General features: G+C 51.6%; 10 non-coding genes across 10 annotated transcripts; 2 read left to right on the plus strand and 8 right to left on the minus strand.

Annotated features, from left to right (window-relative positions):
• Positions 1–4: 4 nt before the first annotated feature.
• Positions 5–197, minus strand: LOC131474618 (U2 spliceosomal RNA). The gene has a single exon (XR_009242377.1). It is a non-coding gene; the product is annotated as a U2 spliceosomal RNA (small nuclear RNA).
• A 179-nt stretch (positions 198–376) lies between these two features.
• On the minus strand, positions 377–489 carry LOC131474654 (U5 spliceosomal RNA). The gene has a single exon (XR_009242410.1). It is a non-coding gene; the product is annotated as a U5 spliceosomal RNA (small nuclear RNA).
• Positions 490–1116: 627 nt separating this feature from the next.
• On the minus strand, positions 1117–1280 carry LOC131474549 (U1 spliceosomal RNA). Its single transcript, XR_009242311.1, has one exon. It is a non-coding gene; the product is annotated as a U1 spliceosomal RNA (small nuclear RNA).
• Positions 1281–1682: 402 nt separating this feature from the next.
• LOC131474690 (5S ribosomal RNA) lies at positions 1683–1801 on the plus strand. Its single transcript, XR_009242444.1, has one exon. It is a non-coding gene; the product is annotated as a 5S ribosomal RNA (ribosomal RNA).
• A 149-nt stretch (positions 1802–1950) lies between these two features.
• LOC131474616 (U2 spliceosomal RNA) lies at positions 1951–2143 on the minus strand. The gene has a single exon (XR_009242376.1). It is a non-coding gene; the product is annotated as a U2 spliceosomal RNA (small nuclear RNA).
• Positions 2144–2322: 179 nt separating this feature from the next.
• LOC131474667 (U5 spliceosomal RNA) lies at positions 2323–2435 on the minus strand. The gene has a single exon (XR_009242422.1). It is a non-coding gene; the product is annotated as a U5 spliceosomal RNA (small nuclear RNA).
• Positions 2436–3061: 626 nt separating this feature from the next.
• LOC131474580 (U1 spliceosomal RNA) lies at positions 3062–3225 on the minus strand. The gene has a single exon (XR_009242342.1). It is a non-coding gene; the product is annotated as a U1 spliceosomal RNA (small nuclear RNA).
• A 402-nt stretch (positions 3226–3627) lies between these two features.
• On the plus strand, positions 3628–3746 carry LOC131474691 (5S ribosomal RNA). Its single transcript, XR_009242445.1, has one exon. It is a non-coding gene; the product is annotated as a 5S ribosomal RNA (ribosomal RNA).
• A 149-nt stretch (positions 3747–3895) lies between these two features.
• On the minus strand, positions 3896–4088 carry LOC131474581 (U2 spliceosomal RNA). The gene has a single exon (XR_009242343.1). It is a non-coding gene; the product is annotated as a U2 spliceosomal RNA (small nuclear RNA).
• A 179-nt stretch (positions 4089–4267) lies between these two features.
• On the minus strand, positions 4268–4380 carry LOC131474668 (U5 spliceosomal RNA). The gene has a single exon (XR_009242423.1). It is a non-coding gene; the product is annotated as a U5 spliceosomal RNA (small nuclear RNA).
• Positions 4381–5000: the final 620 nt, after the last annotated feature.

Here is a 5000-nt window from a genome sequence, read left to right on the forward strand (position 1 = left end):
AAGAGAACGGTGCACCGTTCCTGGTGGCACTGCAATACCAGGTCAATGCAAGGAGTGAAGAGAGCAAGCCCCAGGTTTCACCGCCCAATGCTCAAAAATGCATTTAATATTTAATCCCCATATAGAGGACATATCAGATATTAAACTGATAAGAACAGATACTACACTTGATCTTAGCCAAAAGGCTGAGAAGCGATGGCCCGCCAGTGTCTGGGGCCAACTCAAGATCTTGGCGCACAAGTTACTTGTTGTGGTGTCATGTTTCTGAAGTGCGCATAACAAAGGCTGCTGCCGATCACCTCCGCCCCCAGGTGATCTAAGTGCACCTCTGAGCCGTGACGGACAGCTGCTTGACATTTGACACACTCAAAGGGCGCAGCCATACAGCAAAGCCCACCAAAAATAACTTAAACTCTCGGACGTTCCTCTCCACGGAAGTCTTTAGTAAAAGGCGAAAGACTTGTGCATTTTGAAGAAAAACCAGAGTCGACATAGACCCTCTCCTTGAGAGCAGCCAACGAGTCTATCCGCCGGAGTCACCACAGTCTCGGTCGGCCCGGCCGGCCACCTTGGGACAGCCTTTCTTCAACGTTTTTGGTTTGCCGGCCAATCAACCGCCCACATTTGACTGCATGTTTGGAAGCGCATTCTTACTGTTGGTTGTGTGCTGCAGTTTTCTTATCAATCGCTGAGGCTGTGGCACACCTCCAAGGTTTAGTGGTAGATGTGAGTGCATGAGCAAAGCAGCTCTGTGTCACACCGAGCAGTACAAACTGCCGGGCCGTTTCCCAGCTCCTCCGGGCTTCTGAAATGGTGAGCTGCTCCTGGCATCGCTTCAATATCAGGTCAATGTACAGGAGTGGACGGAACAAGCGCCAAAGTATTAACCCTTGGCATGATGGCCATGGATCCATCTCCATCAATCCAGTTCTCCTACAAAGAGCCGGGAAAGGGAGCATGACATTTCCTTAGAGCTAAAAGACAACAGCCACAACCATCCCATTCCCAGCAACTTGGAAAGACTGGGGATGTCGCTCTGCGAGCACGTGAGAAGCCTGGAGATGGGCACACAAGGCGGAACTTTGGGCGGCTGACCTTTGCTTACAACTACGTCATCGGGGGAGAGCGCGGACGCAGTACCCCACCAGCAAAAATTATGCAGTCAAGATTCCCACGTTTGGGGAATTTGCAGGGGTCAGCACAACCAGAGTGCAATGGCTGAGCCTCGCCCTGGGTGAACCACCTTCTTGATCATGGTGTCTCCCCTGCCAGGTAAGTATGAGGTGTACTTGCCCAGCACTGGGTGGCTGTTCCCAGACACAGCTCTTTGGCCGATGGTGCAGGAAATGGATAGTCCCAGAGTCCAATGCCTTGACTCAGGTGCTCGTTAATGCTGTGCTGTGTTCAACTTCAACCTCCAGCACACATTGGAGAGGAAACACTCAACCTTTTCACTGGCATACCTGGCTGTCATTTCCTATAGATTCAGCAACAACTGGACCTGACGGCACCAACAGCAGCTTACCCATCTCGGTGTAGCTTCCAAATACTGGAATAGAGTGTAGCAGGTAGTGGCGATAAAGGCTCAAGTGCAGTGTGTTCGGAAGGCTGACTTTTGAGCCCCTCCACGAGCAGGGGGCCTTGCCTGGTCTATAAAAGGAGTCTGTGTCACCTGCCCGTCGGCTTACGGCCACACCACCCTGAGCACGCCCGATCTCGTCTGATCTCGGAAGCTAAGCAGGGTCGGGCCTGGTTAGTACTTGGATGGGAGACTGCCTGGGAATACCAGGTGCTGTAAGCTTTTACACTGCAGCACACTTTTACACTGCAGCACGCTTTGACACTGCTGCTTCCTTACAAGAAACGTGGGCTTGCAATTACGTTGACGCACGGGCACACGTTAATGTCCTTCCAGTTTCAGCCTTGCTTTGGTTTTCACAGAAAAAAAGAGAACGGTGCACTGTTCCTGGGGGCACTGCAATACCAGGTCAATGCAAGTAGTGAAGAGAGCAAGCCCCAGGTTTCACCGCCCAATGCTCAAAAATGCATTTAATATTTAATCCCCATATAGAGGACATATCAGATATTAAACTGATAAGAACAGATACTACACTTGATCTTAGCCAAAAGGCCGAGAAGCGATGGCCCGCCAGTGTCTTGGGCCAACTCAAGATCTTGGCGCACAAGTTACTTGTTGTGGTGCCATGTTTCTGAAGTGCGCATAACAAAGGCTGCTGCCGATCACCTCCGCCCCCAGGAGATCTAAGCGCACCTCTGAGCCGTGACGGACAGCTGCTTGACATTTGACACACTCAAAGGGCGCAGCCATACAGCAAAGCCCACCAAAAATAACTTAAACTCTCGGACGTTCCTCTCCACGGAAGTCTTTAGTAAAAGGCAAAAGACTTGTGCATTTTGAAGAAAAACCAGAGTCGACATAGACCCTCTCCTTGAGGGCAGCCAACGAGTCTATCCGCCGGAGTCACCACAGTCTCGGTCGGCCCGGCCGGCCACCTTGGGACAGCCTTTCTTCAACGTTTTTGGTTTGCCGGCCAATCAACCGCCCACATTTGACTGCATGTTTGGAAGCGCATTCTTACTGTTGGTTGTGTGCTGCAGTTTTCTATCAATCGCTGAGGCTGTGGCACACCTCCAAGGTTTAGTGGTAGATGTGAGTGCATGAGCAAAGCAGCTCTGTGTCACACCGAGCAGTACAAACTGCCGGGCCGTTTCCCAGCTCCTCCGGGCTTCTGAAATGGTGAGCTGCTCCTGGCATCGCTTCAATATCAGGTCAATGTACAGGAGTGGACGGAACAAGCGCCAAAGTATTAACCCTTGGCATGATGGCCATGGATCCATCTCCATCAATCCAGTTCTCCTACAAAGAGCCGGGAAAGGGAGCATGACATTTCCTTAGAGCTAAAAGACAACAGCCACAACCATCCCATTCCCAGCAACTTGGAAAGACTGGGGATGTCGCTCTGCGAGCACGTGAGAAGCCTGGAGATGGGCACACAAGGCGGAACTTTGGGCGGCTGACCTTTGCTTACAACTACGTCATCGGGGGAGAGTGCGGACGCAGTACCCCACCAGCAAAAATTATGCAGTCAAGATTCCCACGTTTGGGGAATTTGCAGGGGTCAGCACAACCAGAGTGCAATGGCTGAGCCTCGCCCTGGGTGAACCACCTTCTTGATCATGGTGTCTCCCCTGCCAGGTAAGTATGAGGTGTACTTGCCCAGCACTGGGTGGCTGTTCCCAGACACAGCTCTTTGGCCGATGGTGCAGGAAATGGATAGTCCCAGAGTCCAATGCCTTGACTCAGGTGCTCGTTAATGCTGTGTTGTGTTCAACTTCAACCTCCAGCACACATTGGAGAGGAAACACTCGACCTTTTCACTGGCATACCTGGCTGTCATTTCCTATAGATTCAGCAACAACTGGACCTGACGGCACCAACAGCAGCTTACCCATCTCGGTGTAGCTTCCAAATACTGGAATAGAGTGTAGCAGGTAGTGGCGATAAAGGCTCAAGTGCAGTGTGTTCGGAAGGCTGACTTTTGAGCCCCTCCACGAGCAGGGGGCCTTGCCTGGTCTATAAAAGGAGTCTGTGTCACCTGCCCGTCGGCTTACGGCCACACCACCCTGAGCACGCCCGATCTCGTCTGATCTCGGAAGCTAAGCAGGGTCGGGCCTGGTTAGTACTTGGATGGGAGACTGCCTGGGAATACCAGGTGCTGTAAGCTTTTACACTGCAGCACACTTTTACACTGCAGCACGCTTTGACACTGCTGCTTCCTTACAAGAAACGTGGGCTTGCAATTACGTTGACGCACGGGCACACGTTAATGTCCTTCCAGTTTCAGCCTTGCTTTGGTTTTCACAGAAAAAAAGAGAACGGTGCACTGTTCCTGGTGGCACTGCAATACCAGGTCAATGCAAGGAGTGAAGAGAGCAAGCCCCAGGTTTCACCGCCCAATGCTCAAAAATGCATTTAATATTTAATCCCCATATAGAGGACATATCAGATATTAAACTGATAAGAACAGATACTACACTTGATCTTAGCCAAAAGGCCGAGAAGCGATGGCCCGCCAGTGTCTTGGGCCAACTCAAGATCTTGGCGCACAAGTTACTTGTTGTGGTGCCATGTTTCTGAAGTGCGCATAACAAAGGCTGCTGCCGATCACCTCCGCCCCCAGGAGATCTAAGCGCACCTCTGAGCCGTGAGGGACAGCTGCTTGACATTTGACACACTCAAAGGGCGCAGCCATACAGCAAAGCCCACCAAAAATAACTTAAACTCTCGGACGTTCCTCTCCACGGAAGTCTTTAGTAAAAGGCAAAAGACTTGTGCATTTTGAAGAAAAACCAGAGTCGACATAGACCCTCTCCTTGAGGGCAGCCAACGAGTCTATCCGCCGGAGTCACCACAGTCTCGGTCGGCCCGGCCGGCCACCTTGGGACAGCCTTTCTTCAACGTTTTTGGTTTGCCGGCCAATCAACCGCCCACATTTGACTGCATGTTTGGAAGCGCATTCTTACTGTTGGTTGTGTGCTGCAGTTTTCTATCAATCGCTGAGGCTGTGGCACACCTCCAAGGTTTAGTGGTAGATGTGAGTGCATGAGCAAAGCAGCTCTGTGTCACACCGAGCAGTACAAACTGCCGGGCCGTTTCCCAGCTCCTCCGGGCTTCTGAAATGGTGAGCTGCTCCTGGCATCGCTTCAATATCAGGTCAATGTACAGGAGTGGACGGAACAAGCGCCAAAGTATTAACCCTTGGCATGATGGCCATGGATCCATCTCCATCAATCCAGTTCTCCTACAAAGAGCCGGGAAAGGGAGCATGACATTTCCTTAGAGCTAAAAGACAACACCCACAACCATCCCATTCCCAGCAACTTGGAAAGACTGGGGATGTCGCTCTGCGAGCACGTGAGAAGCCTGGAGATGGGCACACAAGGCGGAACTTTGGGCGGCTGACCTTTGCTTACAACTA

Source organism: Solea solea, chromosome 15 (assembly GCF_958295425.1).
Source record: "Solea solea chromosome 15, fSolSol10.1, whole genome shotgun sequence".
Classification (NCBI taxonomy): Eukaryota; Metazoa; Chordata; class Actinopteri; order Pleuronectiformes; family Soleidae; genus Solea; species Solea solea.